Here is a 19,026-nt window from a genome sequence, read left to right on the forward strand (position 1 = left end):
CATTTAATTTGTACAACAACGACCCTGTAGCTGGTATAGTCAACTGAATCAATATCATGCATATTTGAAATACAACAAAGATAGATAAATAGATGTATAGCATTGAAAAGCTCAAAGGTTTTAAAACTAGGAGGGCCAAATCCTGTTACTTCCATAAAGGTCTCTAGAACAGTATGTATGTCGGACAGGCAGGATTTGGCTTACAGCCAGCATTAATATTCAAGGCTGATGAAATCAATAAAACTGCTGCCTTAAGATGTAAATGCATGGGAAACAGAAATAAAGACCTCCTCCATACTGAAGATTACTGCCATCACAGCAGAACTATAGGAAGTTATCATGTAAGCACTAAGTAACTTGATGCAAAGTATAACAGATAGTTCTACATAGCTAGAGCTAGAAACCTAGGGGGAAAAAAAGGGAACTCAAGCTCACTTCTTTTTAACTGAATAGTAAAGCAAATATTTTTAAAACTGTTTTTAAATTTCCTTAATGCACATCTGAATGTATTTAGAACTACTTTAACAACTACAGAAGAAAAGAGTTGTAGCCTTTAGCTCTTTTCTGAACACACAGAGGTTGCATACTATACAGAAACGTGAATCCTTTCCAAGCTTCAGTGGAACTACCGCGATAGCAGACAACACCTTACAGGATGAGCTGGTATTGCATAACAGCTGTATAATATTACATTGCATATGTTAAACCTTCTTGGACATTTCATACTCTGCAGTAAATTTTACTCCCAGAGGTACTTCTATTATAATCATTAGATTTTTTCACATGAATGCAAGTTCAGTGGATGTGGAAAATTAGTTTCTGCCTCAAGTTTTCTTGTTACCGTAAATCACACTGTGCTAGTTGAAGGTAGATTCCTGTCATTTAACAGGACAAAGGTTTAATAAAAAACATTTACTTTTATAGTTCTTTTTGTGTCTGCAGAAACTTTAATCAATAGCTACAGATTAATTTTCTTGATACAATATCTGTTTAATATGCCTCCAGTTTTAAAGCTTTGAATAGAAATTACTACACCAGTTTTATCACTACCACAAGGTTTCCTATAAACTACTTAAAGCCATTCAGCCCAAAGTCACACCTTCCAACTACAGTCACTTAATGGGGTCCAAGTTAAATCCCTTCTCTGTAGCCAAAAGTATTTCAGCCCACCAGCCTGTTGGCTCCAGTCAGTGGATACCTTTTGCAGTCCTTGTGTTAAAGCTGTGACTTGATGCAGAAGAGGATTCAAGATTTCTGCAAACACAGAGAAGAAAACCTTCAGATTAGAATACAAGGGAACTGCATTCCGAGTTTTGCATCAGATCCTGTTTCTTTGCTGTGTCTAGTGACTAATATCCAAAACTACTCCAAGGTGGAGAGTCTGTCCCCCACCTGGTATCACCACAGCTTTATGGCTGCTAGCTCAGCCCTATGCAAGGAGACATCAGACAGAGTTTGGGCTCCTCCATTTGCAGAGGTTCTGGGTGCACGCTACTTGTGCCCTCTGCCCTCACCAGCTGCTCTGTTCATAGCACAGACCCCAGCTTGCTGCTTTGCACCATGCATTAGAGGAAAAATGTCAACAGTTTCTTGCACCCAGAAGATAATGTGCCTAAGCCCAATTTGAAGCTGTGAATTCCAACTTCACACAGACAGCTAAATCTAGGAGAAGGTGAGATTTCAGGATATGTTGTTCTTACCTCTAACGCCATTTGCAGAATTTGCTCTTAATCCTCACTGAATTCACATTCTATTACAATTCTCCTGAAAACCCTGAGAAAGCTTTTTGTTCACTAATTGAGATCTATTTTAGCTCTAGTAGTTGTAAAAAAACATCTATGGAGCTGAGGGCTTCTCTTATCTAGTTAGAGGTTATATTTAATATTCTGGTCAGTTGTCTTTTGCATATGGATTTGCTAGATAACAGAGCTGCCATATTACAGTAATCCAAAAATTAAGAATAATCATACACTTTGTAACATTTTAACCATTTCACTTTTACAAATGAGAGTCTTTTCACTAAGGATTACCTTCCTTCCTATTAAAGAAGTTGATAAAGAATTCTGCACTGCACATAAGGTGTGCCAAGCACTACTTATTCTTCCTACAATCCAAAATACTCCTACCACTTACAAAATCGTTTATAGCAGATTGTTGCAGGTAAAATGGGACATTGCTTTTGGTCTTTCAGGCTTTGCATGCCCTCAGGCTTGTGATTTACTATATATTCACAATTTTCAGAAGCACTGTCTAAATTTGATATAGCTTAGTCCATAGATGTTCAGTTTCAAACAAATCAGTTCATGTTTTTGGAGATAATTACCTGTCTTTCTATTTGCTATTGTTATTTCACACAAAGGATTAACTTTCATTCCAGAAAGGAAAACAATTTCCACACTACTGTATCAAAGAAAAGAAAGAAAGAAAAAAAAAACCTAGCATCTTTACTACCAGTTAACCTGTCTATAGACACAAAGGATTTCAAAATTAACTTTTTTTTTCAGACTGAAGTTTTCCAAAATTAAGCAACAGTAAACAGTAAGTAGCATGGGATGTGAATTAGGACAACACAAAGAAAAGCTCCATACAAAAGGTGGTCTTCCCAGAATGCTGTGTTTGTGATATTTTATTACTTGTAAGATTTGAAGATTCCAGTAATGCTAGTTTCCCTGTACTTAATCCCCAAAGCATGAGCAGTAAGAATTTGGGTTAAAACTAAATTGTCTACTTAATTATTTTGCCAAAATAATGTAGATTAAAAATTAGCCTATTTTGCCAGTCAGTTTTTGCTCATATTTAGATCTGTCTTGACCTGTGGAACTCTCATTTTGAATTGATTTTGTGCATCAGGCTTACTGAGTCTGGTAAGGCAACTCTGGCTTGGGTTTCATTCATTTTTAAGTCAACTGGTATGACAATTTGCAGTAATATTTGCTGCTCATCAAATCCAGTTGTTTCATGTGGACTTGGTAGTTTAAACTAAAGTGATAAGTAGTGAAATTTTCATAACATCAATGCAAATGCTATTGTTAGTCTTTTGACAAAAGTGCTTGGCCACAGTTTGGGGATTTTGGGGTTGTTTCTACTAAGAAAATGCAAGTCTGTTTTTGTTTTAATCTTATTTATGCAAAGTCACTTCTACTGAAGAGTGCTGGAAACTGAGACAGTAATCTTTCTTCAAAAAGTATGAATTTGACGACACAATAAATTAATTGTGTGAAGCTCATAAATTATTTTGCTGGGTGTATAGGACAAGATAATGGCTTCACTGAGAACAGGGATGTTTCAGGTATGCAGCTGCAAGATATCATTTCCTTTAATTTTTGGAACTGTGAGAATAACACAGCTTGTACCTTATTTGACCACTTTGGGTATGCAGCCTAAAGAACTCAATATCCATTTACATCCAGATCAATGAGCATCTAGGGAATTTTGATTTCTAACTTAAATCTTAGAAAAGGATATCTGACACTATAAAGCAGGCATCACATCATGTTCTGTGTGAACCTCAGTGCCATGATTTCAGCATGTTCTGTGCACACCTTGGTCAGGGGTCCTAACTGGCCCTGAATATCACCTGGAGTTAATGTAAACATATGTCTAAGTGTCTCAGACTGAGAAAGCTGTTGGCATAAAAAGAGAACAAAACCTGACATGGCGGCCACCACTATATGATATATTCTACTCCCAGTGCAAACTTGCCTCAGTGCAAGTGGTGAGCTTGCCACAGTGGTAAGCTTTGAAATCTATAGCTTGTGTGTTACACAGAAATTAAAAGGACCCTTTAGGTTGTAATTTGGATGTCAGGACTTGACAAAGATGTATAAACTGTTTCCTAGATAAAGCATTTTCTTATGTTTTTTTATATTCTTACCATTAAATATGTGGTGTAGATTATAAATATAGAAATAGACTGATGAGCTGATTTTATTTCTTGTCATGCTTTTCTGCCTAACAGTGAATTGCTGTGTTACTATAACAGAGCTTGTGAAGGTGTGTGGTGCTGACATAGCCAGTATCAGCAGTACCACTAATCTTATCAGCAAGGCTTGTCTGGCAACCTCCTTTCCTACAGTAATTGTCATAACCCATCATTTCAGAGATGGAGTCTGATTCACATATCTGCATGCTTATTATGCTGCCATCCTTCAGGACATCACCATTGCAAAGGATTTGAAAGCCTGAAACAGGACCAGGCAACCTCACCCTGAACCCTGTGAACATTTATGTACAATCTTTATGTGTATATAGCTACACATACAAAAATTAGAAAGGAAGCCAGTAAGTACATCAGGAAAATACCTGCTCCAAGAGAATCAGCTGAGAACCTATAGCTACAAGCCAAAATCCCTGCTGTTCTTAAATAGACTGGAGGAGAAACAAAAAAGGTACAATGCACAGACAAGATGATATCCCTTCTGAATTTCTGTACCTGCCTTTTGCAGTGACTCAAAACAGCTCACTGAAAGCTTTACAGCACTGCTTACAATAGTGTAAAGGCACTATTTACTGCTGTGTTCCTTCTGCTGGTATGCCAGCATCCAATAGCAGTGTTCTGTGCAGCCCTGATAGATGCAGATGTCAAACAGCAGAATGTTATCACCTCTGGTATCCAACCCAGACAGGATGGACCGTCAACCTACCAGAATAACTTGGAGCTGCAATTTTAGCAATGCCCATACTGAAAAGAGACCAATCATAAAAAAGTAATACAATTTAACTGTATAGCATGTTATGAGATACCTTAGTCCATTATCAGTGGAGGATTCCAATAAACAGCCCTCAGTACTTGCCTTGTGCACAAGTACTATAAGCTTGAATATTTGCTGTCACTCATTTCTGGTATTTATATGCTCAAATTTCATTTTAGGGAGGAAGATATAGATACATATGTATCAGTGGAGATTTAGTTTCTAGCCATTCAAATGTGAACAGTTTAGCTCCGTTTCTTTGCTAAAATTGTAATAAAAATCTTTAAGAAGGTTATTTTTAAAAAATTATAATGGTAATTTTGAAAATAAACAATAGTAAATAAGAACAAGTTTCTTAAAAAGTATGAGACTAGTATAGTTATAAATAATTTTATTTTAAAAATGGTTGTTTACCTGTTAAACTTTTCTTTGGTAGGCCATTGTTTCTGTAGAAATGCACTTTAAATGAAAAATCTATTTATTAGCTCCATACAAGTAAATTAATAAAGTTATGTTGTGGTAACACAAACAGAATTCTTCATGCTTCCTACAGAAGAAAATTGAACTTTCTTTGAAAATTTTTTTTCCTCAGTGACAACAAATTTAACATTCTAGTCATACAGCTATATCACAGAAATGACCACTACAGAAAAGGTATGTAGTAATCCTTTTAAAATAATGGTTTACTAACAGCTATACAATGCACTTGAAAAGAATTGCATGCTTCTTTTTCATTTTAATATGGATAATTAAATTCAGAAATACTTATTCCTTTAATATGAGGCTATTATTTTTTAATCTATATAATAGTGGAAAAGTGATCCTATAACATAGAATTTTTTTTAATTCTTTTGGTACAATGTCCTATCATAAATTTCAGTTTGAGTTTTTTAAAAGCTGTCTCTGTATTGACTGGAGTTTCTATCCGATAACTCTAAACACCTTTTCACATATTAACTCATCAAAATGAAAATTTCCAAAACATTTGCTGTTTATGACTCTTCAGTTTCCACTTCCTTAAGAAGGGTTGTTTTAACCTGGACTCTTTCATGAAATAGCAGAAAATTTGAAGCCTTGGGAAAACTCAATTAATTTTTACCATGAACTAGTAGGAGGCATCTTCATAATATATGTAAATCAGGTATCAGTCATTTCAGAACTACGTTTTAATATAACCCCTCTAGACATTCAGATCTGCTAAACAGTATGTTCCCACACTGGGCAACTAAAAGGCTTTCTGATTCAAAATGCAAGACTTTTTCAAGTTTTCCTCATTTCCTTAAGGCTGTTCTAAACTTTTCTTGTTTTAGCTACAAAATATTTCCTAATCTATGCTGCATGTAAGCACCACCCAGTAAACAGACAATTTTTGACTACCATCAAAGTGAAGGTTTTCCACCCAAACATGAAAAGAAGTCTCAAAGCCACACAAAGATAACACAAGAAAAGGAAGAACTAGTCAGCAAAAATAGGGCTCTCCTTCAAGTATTAATTTGCCAGGAGTCACAAAAGGTTAAGTACAAAGGACATATGACCTTCAGTTTCCCATCTGCAACAGGTCTCCAGTAAAGATGCTCTGTAAATTCCCTTTAAGGATGTTCCATGCAGTTCAAGAGGAGCAACAGTGATAAAATCAGTTGAATGAAATTCAGAAGACTTCTTTGAATTGCAAAACTTCTAGTTGAAGAACAGAAACACAGAGGACGCATACACAGTAGATAAAGTGAAACCGTATTGTCACCTAGTGCACCAATGTGCTGGTGATGCTGATAACGGGTAACCAAAACTCTTCATGCCAGGGATGCAGCTTTTGAATCCTCAGTGAACCTCATTCACATGACTAAGTTATAAGTCTTTGCAGATATTTTTTACAGGATCATGTAGGAGTTCTGAAGCAAAAGGAGGGATAGAATTCACTTCTAAAAGGCATAATTGGGAAAGTGGCCTCTTTTTCCTGCAGTTTTTTCTGATATTAGGAATATACACAGTATTCTGCTACATATAGCAGGGAAAGGCTTTACAGGAAACAGAGCTCTGTCTCTCCCCATAAAAACAGTAGTACTAGCACACTATTAATGGTGATAATAAGCAAAGAAATTAAAGTTGTCTAGGCTTTGAAACCATAATCACTTTCTTTAACTTGTATGGCCTCTTTAATGCATTGTTCTATACCAAAGAAGAAGTCTTTTTTTCTTTTAACTGTGAGCATATATGGTATCAAAGCTTATCCTTTTAATGAATACAGCTTTACATAGAGCGTCTGAAAGGTACTTGCTTGTCATTGCCTATTTATCTTAACAAGGATTATTTGAAGCACTAAAGGGATCCTTTAAACTTCACCATATTTGAAGCATAGTATACAGTTTATAATATATAATAGAAGTGAAATTAAATCATTTTTCAATACCTTAAATTTTGTTGAACTGGTGAGGAAAATATATTCGCATCAAAGTAATGTGTTCCTGCCTGTGTAACACAATGATGATGACACAACAGTTTCACAGACACTGAAGTTCCCTATCTGTGTTTCAGTCCTGTGATCTAACTACTAGCTTCATGAAACATCAAACTGTCCACAAGCAATTACAGAGGGTCTGAAGTCAGTGAGATTACATTAATTTCAAAAGAGCAAGGAATGAAAGTCATACTGTAATCCCTTAATCAGCATCTTCTAACTTTATGCTAATTTCAGCCACTCACCCACTGAAACTTACTTATGAACATATTCATTACTAACAGATAGCAACCAAAATTAATGACCTCAAGTTACTTTATTTTCCAAGTAGGAGGTCTAGGATAAGTAGCAACCTTGTGTAATTTTTCACCAATGTCAAATATAAAGGTCAAATAGGGGGCATTTCAGAAGCCACAGCCCATAATGAATAAACACATCCAATTTCAGGAGCCATAATCCTGAAGAGCATTACAAATTAATGATTAATGACATTAGTCAATGAATGATCTTTAATAAATTTATTGACATGTGTTTAACCATGTCAGTAAGCAGCAACTCAAAGGTTAAAGTAGAACATAAACCACCTTTTTAAGTCCTGCTTAGCATCCTATTACTTTGAAGGGGAGAAATTATCTTCAACCTGTGTGGCACTAAATATTGAGTGAGATTTTCTGAGAATTAATGGAAAGAGGGTGAAGTACATTTTTTTGCTCTTAAAATTCAAATTTCTTACTTTTAATGTTCCTGTTTTATAGTTTCTCACACTCCCTAAGAGCAGTTACTTCTTATACCTACACACTTTCACTCTCCAGAGCTACAGCTTACACTATGGTTCCATGAAACAGTCAATCTGATATTAAGTAGAAAGGAATCAAAGATGGAAGTAAAATAAGTCAGTTGTAAGAGACAAAGCTTTGAAAAATTCACTTTGTCTGTTCAAAAGGATTAAAAATTTTTGAAAAGCTAACTTTTTTTCCATATAGACATTATTCCAGATCACATATCAGCCATTCCACTGCTGCAGAAAGCCAGCATAGAGCTCTATGAGGTGGTCTTTGTGAACAGGAATGCAACTGTGCTATATCTGATCAACTTGAGACCATCAGGGAATTGAGTGCACAAATCCAGCAATACTGAACATACAGACATGAATTTAATATCAGACGTTGCTTCTCTGGTACAGATTAGAGAAAACCTGAGAGAAGCTGAACTCCCCACACTATCCTTCCTATGGTTTGCATGAAAAGATGGGATACATTATTATTTCAGTTTCCATACTGGGTAACTTCTTCCTTAAATAGGTAAAGCAAGCTGGTGGAAGAAAAACCTGAAATTTTCTTTCAGTTCTTTAAAAGTTCCACATTTGCTTCATTTAAAAGCAAGCTGTCTGTAGAGTCTCTGATGAAGGGATAAGCAAATTGAACAGAAAGACCCAGCAAGGATCTGAGGAACAGTCATGAGTGGAAGACCCATAGTAACACAATCAGTGAAAACCTAATCAGTGAAAATTAGAGCACACTGAGTCAGCTGCCTCTAAAACTATCAAGAGAAAATTATTGTCCCTGGTGTGAATCCCACTGAGATCAGACAGCAGCAGAAACTCTCTCAGAGGCCTTCAGACTAAAAGGAGATTATTGCCTACAAGGGTACAGGATTTATCACAAAATGGAGTGGGGAAGAGGATTTGTGGATTGTGTAAAAATTGTTAAGGGATGTGTCAAGTTAACTGTGGGAATGTTCAAAAATTTTTATGGTATGCTTAAGGTAAGGACAAAAGATAGGGAAAGAGGGTGACCAAGGTGAACTGGGAGGAACAAATATGGGAAAATAGAGAAGAAACATGACAAAACCAGTTTCATGTGAACAGATAGCTAGTGAGCAGGTCTGTGTGTCCTGATCACAGAGGGGAAGAACAGGTTCAGGCTGACTGTGAGACACATGGTTATGTGCATTTATAGGTGCCATTACAGGCACCACTCTTCATGGGAGTCTGTGTGGCCACTGTCATGTTAGACTTGTGTGCACAGACTAGGAGTAACTTGTGTCTGGGGACAGGGAGCCACAGTGGCTTCACAAGCATGGCTGGGGAGACTCCCCCAGGCATTCCAGTTCACCAGGTTTGGCTGCCTCTAGCAATTTCTGCAGAAGAATTTGGAAAACTGGAAATGACCCATGTAACTACTATTACTTTTCAGAGAGATATTTCAGACAGTAACCAAATCATCTTTTGAGCTTAGCAAATTGAGAGTTGTGAATTCAAAGATTCTTCATCCCTGGAGATATTGAAAACCCAAGCAGACCTGCCCTGAGCAACCTGCTGTAGGTGACACTTCTTTAATCAGGGTTTTGGACCAGGTGATCTCTAGAGGTCCCTTCCAATCTGTGATTCTCTGACAAAAAATTCTTCCCCTCTTTTTCAAATGCCCTAAAAATTATGCAGTAGAAATATAAACAAAAAACTTAAGTGAAAGCTCTTAGGGAACAGAAGGCACCTTTCAAGAAGCTTTATGGCCTATATGGCCTCGACACACAGACTCAAGCTTTCTCCATCTCTTTTGTGAACCATGTGCCTCTGTAATTGCATTAAAGCAATGATCCCAACAAATCATGTTAGATAGGTTTCCTTCCATACCAGTGCCAGCCTGGGGTTCAGAGCTTTTTCAGATTCATGTAATTCAAAAGGTGAAAAGATCCTGAAAAATATAATATAAAGATCTAAAGCAAGATCATTATAAGTAGATAGAATTTAATCAAACTGCCTGTTTTATCATAGGGTTAGTATAAGCCAATTTTAAAAGGAAAAACTAAAACCAGAGACCATTATCAACATACAGTACATGTTTATGGTAAAACGATGCCTCAGGGGAGAAGCTGATACTTTCAAAAATAAAAATAAAATGGTTTTCTATAAAACCTCAACTCTTAAAATATTTATATTCCACTTGAAAAGACTTGTCTAATAAAATACTTCAAGAGCAAGAGGAATCACTGAGGCATTTAGTCTGCCTTTGCACGTATCTCAAGCTAAACAATATACCAAATTATTCCCGTAGTCACATCAGTAATAAATGGGTTTGACTGAATCATACCTTTCAGAAATAAACATACAGAACTGATCTGGAAATACCAAGAGGTGGAGAAAGCAGCATTTCTCTCTATAAGTAATTTCAATTGTTAACACTAACAACAGTAAAGACACTTTATTTCTAACCTGAATGTATTTGGTTTTAACATTTAGACATTAGTTCTTGTTGTGATTTTCTCTGATAGATGAAGGAGCCTTTAAAAGCCAATGTTTTCCATCCATGAAATTTAACAACTATTAATCACTGAAGATGATGGTGTAATATGCAGGAAAAAATACTTAGCAACTTTAAAGAAAATCTAAGAAGTAAGACGAAACAAATCCAAACTCCATGGTATTCTTCTGATGCCATGATGACTTTCTGCCTTTTTTATATGTATATCTTTTATATACCCTTTTATATAGCTTTTATGTATCCCCAGTGCTTTTAGCATGCATACTTGTAATTTTGTTAAATCTGATAACTTAGCTTAGACCCAATATTCCGTTAAGCCAGGAGACCAAACATCCTGGAGGCCAGAAAGCCCTATGCTATCCTGAGAAACCAAGGTCTTCCCTAGAGCATCCTATAAACCAAGACAGGCCCATCCAGGGGGGGATTCTTTGGGATGGGGGGCTTCATTTGAGCCTCTCACTGGGGAGTCTTTGATAGATATGCTAATTTGCAAGGTCTATAAATTATATACAAGACCTATCGTCTGGGTACGTGCATTTCGGGGTGCATGTCAGTGTGCATTTTGGCGCATTGGTGCACCTTTAAGGATCCTTCAATAAACACCAAGGTAAAAACCCCTTTTCCCCTTGACCATGTCAGGCTCTTAATTTTAAGACGAGGAAAAGGCAACACTTCCTATCACTCTCTAATACTTTTACTATTCAGGATATTTTGCCATTTTTGTGGGAGGTTTTTTTTTTTTACTATTTCAGAGTACCACACTACTGTTGAAATAAAAAGTCATCTAAACTACATAGTTCATGTAGGCCAGAACCATTAGCCAAATCCCATATATGTTTATTTAGGTATGAACATAGAATTGCTATTTATAAATTGCCAGAATAAAGGATTGCAGACTCAGCAGAGTTTCCTATTTTTATCAGAATTTTCTGAAAAACATAAGAAAAAAGGTTTTTCTTTTTCTTGGGTAGTTTTCCTAGGAACATAATTCTGTAGAGCAGTATGCTTAGTTGCTTATTTAGCTTTTAGCATTATTAAACTTCTAGAGAACAATCTTAAATATTGTTATTTTTGTTTCTGGACATATTGACATGATTTCTAGTATTATTATATGAGGACACATTATTTGACAGAAAAACTGATTATATGAGATCAACACTGAAAAGAAATAGGAGTATATTTGACTTGTAATGTCTTTTAAATTGTAATATCGCCCTCCATGTCAGACATTTTACTTAGATCACCAGTGTCATTGTACACCAGGATTTCATGGGGAAGAGAAACAAAGAAGTCTCACAAAAATATATTGTTTTAGTGATTTTTTTTTTAATTCTTTTATTAGAACAGTGGGAGACAGAACAAAAACTACCATAGTGTCATAACAAAAGAATACTAGCTATTGCACTGCTTCATTATACTTCCTGAATAGACATTTTGTTTCAGGCTTATTCAGAAAATCATTTTCTCCAAGTACTACAGCAGTGAGCGACAGCTTCTAGGTAAGCATATACCACAGATAACAACTAAGGCCAAATTTTAATCATACCCTTGGTTCTTTTAGCTCCTAAAAAACGTCCTTTTGAAGTAATATTTCTGGACTGCACTAAAGAACAAGTAAAAGAAAATGTGTCTGCTTGAGCTACAACAGCATAACAAATTATGATTACAAACGTGTGACAAGACAGACAATGAATAGAGATCTTGAATTCATTTAACGATTGTTGGAATAATTTTGCAATGACAGATAAATGCATTTAAAGGCAGGAATATATGTAGTCATTTTTGTGTCTACCTTTAAAGATATTGTTAAACAGAGAGGTTTAAATCTGTAAATGTTCTTATTCAAATTTTATATTTGATTGAGATTTCTTATTCAAAACAAAAGTAGGAATTACCAAACAAAAACAAACTAAGCTCTCCCAGTGAGAAAAAGTCATTTTGCATTCAGCAAGTTTTGACAATTACACCCAGTAAACCAGGACAAATGGTTTAATAGAAAGGGTATTTCGGATCTTGCAGCCTTAGGTTTTCAGGTTCAGGAATTTACCAAGTCTGTGTTTTAACTACCTCCACCTGTACAGGATTTCTAAACTGGTAACTTGTTTTGTGAAGAGATAACCCGCTTCTCATCCCAGAGTGAAACTCGTTTTTTCCATGAGATACTTAAAGTGAAAACATACCAAGACACCCCTTCACAGACACAATTAGGACCTGAAATCTTACTGAAATTCAAGTGGCTTAGGCTACTCAATGCTAGCCCCAAAATCAAACAGAAATTAAGAAATCCAGTTACAATTGAATTGTGCATTTAACTTTCCTTTTTCTGGCTGGACATGAATATATATTTAATAAGGAGCAGTAAATAAAATTAGATTTCTTAAGGTATATTAACATGGCTGAAGTACATGCAGGAAATCACAGAAACTTTCCCATGTCCGTCATTCATCTTACTGAATTTTGAAAGCAACTTAAAGTCATTCCAGGATAGAATCAAAAAAAATTGTATGCCCCTACAACACCTTGCCTCCATTGTTAGGACATTGCTCCTGCTTTTTAAGATTTTTACAACATAAAGGAGGCAAGACACAGTTGCAGCAGGTGAAGTTCCCCGGACTTCCAAAGAAACCACAAGGAAACATTCAGGCTAGCCTATTCCCAAACTTCCCTGGACAGCCTCATTTATTACCTTAGCTGCATCACTTCTCTGTCTTTCTCTTTTTCTGCCTCTTCTAGATGGCTTTGAACTGGTGACAATGAATGGTCTTGTTATGTGTGTGAATTTGAGCAAAAGCCAAGCGATTCTGCTATTGTTAAGGGCTTCTAAGCTTTACTAAAAAAAGTAGTAACAGTAGGAGGGTTTAGAGCTCACACTAAATTTTACTTAATGATACCTGTTACTGGGGCCCAGCAAGCTGTTATTGACACATCACTATTTGAGTGACATCTAATTAATCATTATATCACTAACCAGAATTGATGGTTATAACTTTGAGGACCTTTGTTCAACCTTCCCACTGAATAACTTGCACCAGCTTCGAGTTTAACCTAATGTAAGTCTGTTTAACCTATAAACCCTCTGGCTGTAGGAAAGTACCCTGGGGTTTTGTCACCTCGGTGTTTACTGGAATGTAATTGTATTCTAGTAGCAAAATAAATGTTTGCTTCTCTCTGATTGAAAAACATCCCTGTCAAACCTTGGACATACAGCATTTTCCCCTCGTTCCCCTAAAAAAACACCATAAAAGAAAAAGAAAAAAACAGATACATTTTCTTTCACTTAAACTCAAGGAGAGTTATTCTGGATGACCCTCCCAGTAGTAGGAACTTTACAATCACACTTTGCTTTTAGAGGCTGGGAAAGCAAAGCATGTAGAGAGAACTATACTTATCTACCAATACTATATCTTATTTTTCCTTAAATCACCAACTATTTGAGTTCTGTGATGACAGCGTGGTCACTAACTTTTTATTTTTTTAAAGAAAGGAAAAAAAATGAGAAAGTCTCAGATCTCCACCTTGCGTGGCTGATGATGAATGACTCTATAAACACTCTTGAGGACCTTGGTTTAAGACTTGTTCATTACCGTTGGAGAGTAAAACATCAAGATGTGATTCATTTTGCTTTTATTTTTGTAATGTTGGAGCATTCCAGGTTTCACCTTGATGTTTAGTTTATCCTCCACATTCTGTCTAAAGTTTGCTTATTAGCCCCATTCAAAAGAGAGCGCCTGTGTAAGGACAGGAGCATGTTAGTCAAGTCCTTAAGAGGAAAAGTCATAGTGGCCAAATAAGAGTACTACTGGGTTTTTCCTGTGGCAGAGTCATAACAAAGCATGGATTCAATCCTAGTAGCATAGTTCAGTCAAATACATAAAGTTTTCCTTCTGAAGCATAGCATGAACAAACAGACACACATCTGCACATGTATATTCTGAGTAGTAAGTTCTTAGAGGGCCAGATTCGGTGCTTAGTCTGGGTTTTTAGTCACTGCTCCATCACATTCCTATTTACATAAAACACTTTAATTTCCTAGTTGAGCTACATTTTCTGTTTCATTTCAAGGATGGCCCCAGCCTCATGTTTTGTGACAACAAGGCACCAAGATTGTGATGCTGAGCTCTTGTTTCTATATATTCCATAAACAGACTCCATAACTTTGCTCCAGCCTAACTTCTTTGAATAAATTTCTCTGTCATATCTTATGTGTCAGAAACTAATTGCTTGTTTTCATACATGGAACTACCAATTAAAAGGCTTACTCTCTTTTTCTTCATTGTACCAAATGTCACTAAGTAGCTAGAGGAAGGCATTTTGCTATTTTAGTCAAGCATATGGAGGAAAACACAAGAACATGACTTCGGAAGTACTACGGAAAGACTAAGCTGGCATCAAAACATCTCAGCAAGTCTATGACATTAGAAATCAAGACAATCACACAGTAAAATAAAACATGAAAAATTCATGTTGAAAAGCCATGGATGATAAACCAAGTTCTATCAGTTTCAATTAATTTATCTTCTTTGCATTGAACTCACTAATTACAACTCAGAGAACTGAGCCATAGTCCTTTGTTTCTGAGCAGAAAAGGTCTAAATTTAAAGTGGAATGACAAGAAACCCCAAGGCTTGTATTAAATCAAAAAACCCTAGGCATTTTCAGATGAAGTTTTTTAAAGGGAAAAGGAGAAAGGGGCCAAAAGCAATCTCTGAGTCAACCAGTCCAGTGGTGGCACCAGTGGCTAAAACCAGTTCTCCTTGTGCCTACAGATGACCTAAACATCCAAAAGTCTATCAGATGATAGGTGAAGATAATGAAGTGGTTTCAGTTAATAGTACATCCCTGCTACCAGAGGTACCATCAGGAAACTAGAATCCATCCAAGACTTTCTCTTATGGCAAGGTGAAAACAATACCAAAATAAAATGAGGAAAAATTACTCCATCTCATATCCTGAAACTTCCAACAGATAAATACTGCAGTCTTTTTTTTTTTTTCTCTAAAAGAATGTTAAAATCAGTATTGAGAGCATGTATTTTAAATACAAAATTCTTAGCCTAAATTAGGATGCATATTTCTCTATTTACTCTGTGGATACTCTATGTTGCACAACACAAGGAATTTTAACTTTTAGTATGAAGTTCTCTTAAACATTATGGGACAAATAATAAACCAAACTTCTGATAGATCAACAAGCAAGTTAAGCTAAAATTAAGTTTTAGACACTGAAAATTTGTAGGGTTTGATACCTTGAGCTTTGTGTTTAGGAACACTGTTTTTAAGCTACAGCAGTCATAGCTTGAAGCATTAGCTTTTCCTGATAGTCTTGTTTCCCCACACTGCAATTTCTATTAACTGCATTTAAAACAAGTCAGAATGACTATGAAAATGAATGGGACATAAGAAATCCAAAGAAAAGGAAGGGGGGAAAGAAGAAGAAAGCAAGCAGTGGTTTGTATCTAATACTACAACTTTCCTTCTGAATAAGTAATCAGTGAACTGAATATATAGTAAACAAAAATGGGGAAGAAAAAGGCAAGCACAAGAAGAGTGAAGAAAGTAGAGAAACAAAGAAGAAATGCATACCACCTCCAGCAGCCTTTATTTTCACCAGTACAAGCTATTACAAACATAATTGACTTTTTATGTTGGCAGCTGCTGCTCTTTCAACAATAATAGGCAAAGAGCATAATATTACTCTGGTTTATCCATGATATTAATTAAACATTCAGGTCTGCATCACCCATGATGATTCACTACCCCTGCACAGTGTATTAAATATACATTCCTAGTTGGTTTTGAAGGTGAAAAAGTGCAACATAAAGCCCATGCCATAACAAATAATTTTGCAAGCAATTCCACTTCTTCCAAACAGTTTACAGTCGATGAAAGTCAGTAAGGCATAAAGGGGTTCCAAAAGGCCTTCTCAATCTCCAGCACAGGCAAATGGCTTCAGAAAGCATGTTTATGTACAAGAGTTTCTTTTCCTTTCCAAATCAATTCATCACAAGCTGGTGAAGATATATGCCCACGGGAGGCAAGGGGATCCACATTTTCATGTAGGAAGAGATTAGAAGTCCAAAGAATGGATCTAAACCACAGCCTACTAATTTCATGAGAAATGGTTTTATTATCTACCAGCAGCATCCATTTTGCATGGATACGGAAGTTTTCCTGTTCAGGGGCTGGTTTAAGAGATTGAATATAGTTTGAATGAGGTTTCACAGTATTATGGAGAGAATGAAAGGTACACTATAGCTTAACATCCAAGCATATAATATTTTAAAAGTTTATGAACTTACAGGTGTCCATACCAGTGGGTGGAGCACTTATGTACTTTTGTACATTCAATGTACAAATTATTACATCTTCATTGAAAGGAATTTTAAAATGTATAGTGTACACCAGGAGAGGATTTAGCCAACTATCCGAATTACCTAACATAGAGTAACTTTAAGAAATTTTCCACTTGAACATGTGATTGCAAAACTTTTATGAACACTTAGTCTAGGAAATATCACCCTACAAATGACGGTTTGCAAACATACTTGTGTTACAGCAAGTTATTGTATCCTCTGTTTCCTTACCATTAATCCCAGTGGAGTTCATTTTGAAAAGATAACACTAATATCTGATAGGAATATGCTGATAATTCTATGAGGATTTTTTTATGATTCAGCAACCAGGAAAACTCCTTGTCTAAGGAGCAGAGGTAATATTGAGAAACTGTTTTCAGTCCTGATTTTCAGCAAATCAATGCTTTCAAATTATTTTTAATGACAGAGACTAGGAAGCCTATGAAATATTTATGAGAAAGCACAGATCTATAGCAGTTCTAGTCTGTGGCTGCAACATATGGTTTAGAAATTGAAACAGGTGTGGGAGAACAGGTGGTCACAGCCATTCAAGGGTATAGCTGGAATTTTCCATGAGGAAAAGTCAAAAAAAAAGAAAAAAGAAAAAGGATTAAGTAGCTCAGTTACCTTCTAAGGTAACTTGCATGATTTTATGACAAAAGCCACAGCTCTTCAATGGGGAAAGTAAAGTGTGAGACCTTGTGATTTTGTTACACATTAATATCCTAGAACAAGTTTATGATAGCTGTCTTCTTTCATACCTTGCCCTAACTAAATTTTTGTCAAAAATCAATAATAATTTAAGAAAAAAAAGCACTGTTTCTAAGAAACAAATGATACAGAGGCATAGTAGTTCAACTTCATTCAGATGTCAAAAAAATAAACCTATCAGCTGGTTGCTTTGACTGATCTTCAGATCCTCTAGTAGATGTTGCTATGCAATAAAATTAGCCTTGGTGCAATACTTGATCTATTCTGAATTTACACTTAAGTCAATTTGCAGTTGTACAAACTCTGCAATATACTTAAAATTCACATGCAAAAAGCAAATACATGACCGGTACAGCTCTCAGATTCCTTGAGTATTCAAGCATGTCTTAAAAGATCATCAATCTTGTACTTTCCTCCTTTATAAGGATGTTTCATCATTCAGTATATTTCCAATTTGGAAAACCGAGCATTTCATAGATCTTTAACAAAAGCATCAAGTCCATAAATTATATTCTTGAATGGTTCAGAAGTTGCCCCTTGGATCACAAAAAAAGATCACTTTTGAAAAGAGAACACTCATGCACTTTGACATGGCAGTACAGTAAATAAAACAAGCTAAACTGCAAATATATCTGGAGTCTGCATTTTTTTTCAAAATCATCTGCAGGTGTTGGTTTTATTCTGGGAATCCCTGAATTCCCACCAAGAAAGGCAGGACGTTGAATTTATTCATGTTTTCTTAAATGTATTGAACTTAGCATTTAAGATGTATGCACTCTGCTAAAATTGATCGTTCTATTTTTTAACGTTCACAAACCAAAATAATTTAAAATAAAATTAACTTATTCTAACCTCTGCTTGAGACGAAATTCCTTTTGGCATTTGTGTACTGAAAAGCTATTTTCAGGTACATAAGAACTGACATGCCCGATCAAACTAATGGGCTATCTAGATAATATATTAAGTGTGCTTATCAACTCTCACAGTTTTCCTCTGAAATTCCTGATTCGAAAACTTCCTATTTATTTTTAATCTTGTAGACAACAATCAAACCAGACCGTTAGTTCCAGGGAGAAATTTACCATATGTGCTTGAACATCTTTCCTATGGATCTCAGAAATGCTAGAAGTGTGGTGCCTAAATGGTATATTTAATATGTTTTTACTAAAATACGCTGTCACATGCAGTCAGAAAAAATAGTCTTCCAACAGCAGACCAAACTCATCCCTAGCAACATTACACAGAAGCCAACAGGGCTGCTCCAAGGATAAAAGTAACCAGCTATGCTTCAAATTTACTGCTTCTTTCCATTCATCTGCATTAAAGAATAAAATAAACACTCACTACTTTTGCTACTCCTAAAGCAAGCCAGATAAAATTACTTTAAAACTAGTAAAACTATTTCACTTACTAGGCAGGAACATTACTGCAGCTAAAAACTCACAGTTAAAGCTTTTTTCATATAGCAAACTCTCTTTAACAAAATTTATTTTCAGAAATTATCTTACTCTTTGAGAGTGCTTGCACATGCAATTAAACTTCATTAAAGTTGATGAG

The 19,026-nt window shown here is 35.7% G+C and overlaps 1 long non-coding RNA gene across 1 annotated transcript in view; it reads right to left on the reverse strand.

Annotated features, from left to right (window-relative positions):
* Window positions 1-810: 810 nt before the first annotated feature.
* Window positions 811-19,026, reverse strand: part of LOC120409866 — a 113,957-nt gene continuing 95,741 nt past the window's right edge. Inside the window, exon 3 of the long non-coding RNA XR_005601683.1 lies at window positions 811-1,254. This is a non-coding gene — a long non-coding RNA (uncharacterized LOC120409866). The remainder of the gene's footprint in view (window positions 1,255-19,026) is intronic.

This window comes from Corvus cornix, chromosome 4, assembly GCF_000738735.6.
Source record: "Corvus cornix cornix isolate S_Up_H32 chromosome 4, ASM73873v5, whole genome shotgun sequence".
Classification (NCBI taxonomy): domain Eukaryota; kingdom Metazoa; phylum Chordata; class Aves; order Passeriformes; family Corvidae; genus Corvus; species Corvus cornix.